The following is a 2,644-nucleotide window of genomic DNA, read 5'->3' as shown; positions in this document are numbered from 1 at the left end:
TAATTGGTCGCATTGGGAGGTGATCGTTAAGCGGGGGTCCACTGTACTCTTACATTGTGTACAAGTTGTACAAGTTAGTTCAGAATAAACAAACAGCAACACACCATTTTTAGAGTGAATGAAGATAACAATGTATTAATAATAATAATAATATTATTACAGTGGACCCCCGCATAACGATTACCTCCGAATGCGACCAATTATGTAAGTGTATTTATGTAAGTGCGTTTGTACGTGTATGTTTGGGGGTCTGAAATGGACTAATCTACTTCACAATATTCCTTATGGGAACAAATTCGGTCAGTACTGGCACCTGAACATACTTATGGAGTGAAAAAATATCGTTAACCGGGGGTCCACTGTATTATTAATATTAATTATAATAATAATATTATTATTATAATAAAAAGCACTAAGCCCACAAGGGTCGTGAATTGCTATATATAGAGTAAAGGCATACGAAAAGAATATTTTTCTACAGTTATCCCCCAGTTCGACTAGAGAAAACGTAATTCTTCCGACACTACCTACACAGCTGCTTTGTAAACAAATCTTATATTTACATCAATTTTTATTCTGTGAGTGTATGTATCATGTTTATATGCTATGTAATGGGTTTTATATATAATTTTGAGGAAAATATCATAGATGGATTAATGAAAATGCCTATATTGATGTAAAATAAGACATTTAGTGTGCCCAAGAGTGATTATTATTACGTAGTATTGGCGTCATAAGTAGAGAGAGACTTAGCAATTTTAATGTGTACCTGCACACCAGCACAGTGTGTAAGTATATTTTGGTACAGGTACACATAAGTATAATTATCAGAGTACATATAAAATATGCAGTAACTTTAAAACACTTGAAATTTTGGAAAGTTTCCTGACATAATAGATGTGGTCACGGAAACTGTAAACAAACCGGGTGGGGGGCGCCGTATTTGAAAGACCGCTTGCCGTATAGTAAATTTTGGCCATAATTTGACATCGCTGTAAGGCGAAACGTCATAAAGCGGGGCCTTACTGTATATAAGAGTAAGGTGATGTACGAATGGTATATAATACCGACAAGATGAGAGTAAGACACATGTGCAACATCTGGGTATCTTTATTGTAGACGTTTTGCCATCCAGTGGCTTTATCAATACAAATTCTAGGACATAACTTGAAGACAGTAGAACTATGTACAGAAGATGAGGTAATCAGTCCCTCAACCTAGGAGTAGGTGCGAACAGCACCATAGTCGTGGAGATTCAAGTTATGTCCTAGAATTTGTATTGATAAAGCCATTGGATGGCGAAACGTCTACAATAAAGATACCCAGATGTTGCACATGTGTCTTACTCTCATCAAGAGTAAGGTGATGATGATATCAAACAATTTAAATAAAGAAAAATTGGATATCACATTGGAGGGACGGAGTATGGAAGAAGTGAATGTGTTCAGATATTTGGGAGTTGACTTGTCAGAAGATGGGTTTATGAAGGATGAGGTTAACCATAGAACTGATGAAGGAAAAAAAGTGAATGGTGTTGTGAGGTATCTGTGGAGACAAAAAAAAACATTATCCATGGAGGCAAAGAAGGGAATGTACAAGAGTATAGTGGTACCAACACTCTTATATAGGAGTGAAGCATGGGTTATAAATGCTACAGCAAGGAGGAGGCTGGAGGCAGTGGAGATGTCTAAGGGCAATGTGTGGTGTAAGTATTATGCAGAGAATTCGTAGTGTGGAAATTAGGAGGAGGTATGGAGTTACTAAAAGTATCAGTCAGAGGGCTGAAGAGGGGTTGTTGAGGTGGTTTGGTCATTTGGAGAGGATGGAACAAAGTACTAGAATGACTTGGAGAGTATATAAATCTGTAGTGGAAGGAAGGTGGGGTAGGGGTCATCCAAAGAAAGGTTGGAGGGAGAGGGTAAAGGAGGTTTTGTGGGCAAGGGGCTTGGACTTCAATTAAGTGTGTGTGAGCATGTTAGATAGGAGTGAATGGAGATGAATGGTTTATGGGACCTGACAAGCTGTTGGAGTGTGAGCAGGGCAGTATTTTGTGAGGGGATTCAAGGGAACCGGTTAGCTGGACTTGAGTCCTGCAGGTGGGAAGTACACTGCCTGCATCTTAAAGGAGGAGTTTGGGATATTGGCTGTTTGGAGTGATATCTAAACTGTCACATCTGAGTGCCTCTGCAAAGAGTAATTGTTTGTGAATAATGGTGAAAGTGTTGAGTGATGATGATGAAAGTTTTTTTCTTTATTTTTGGATCACCCTGCCTCAGTGTGAAATGGTTGACATGTTAAAAAAAAGAAAAAAAAAATATCAGTTCTTAGTACTTTGGTTTCAATACTTAAAAATGAAAAATGAAAATATATTTTCCGGATTAGCTATTATACAACTTGAACTCATTCTTAATATTGTTTCAACTGTAAAACTTCTTTCCTTCTAGATATGAAAATGTTGAGTTAATGGGAGATTTTAACTTTAGGCAAATTGATTGGTACAATGTGACAGGAAATATTGAGTCTAGTGACTTTCTTGATGCAGTTCAGGATTGCTTTTTAAAACAGTTTGTTACAGAACCAACTAGAGGAAACAATCTGCTTGACTTGGTTCTTGCCAACAAAGAATTACTAGTTAATAATCTTG

Source organism: Cherax quadricarinatus, chromosome 2, assembly GCF_038502225.1.
Source record: "Cherax quadricarinatus isolate ZL_2023a chromosome 2, ASM3850222v1, whole genome shotgun sequence".
Taxonomy (NCBI): domain Eukaryota; kingdom Metazoa; phylum Arthropoda; class Malacostraca; order Decapoda; family Parastacidae; genus Cherax; species Cherax quadricarinatus.
This window is presented reverse-complemented; position numbering follows the sequence as displayed.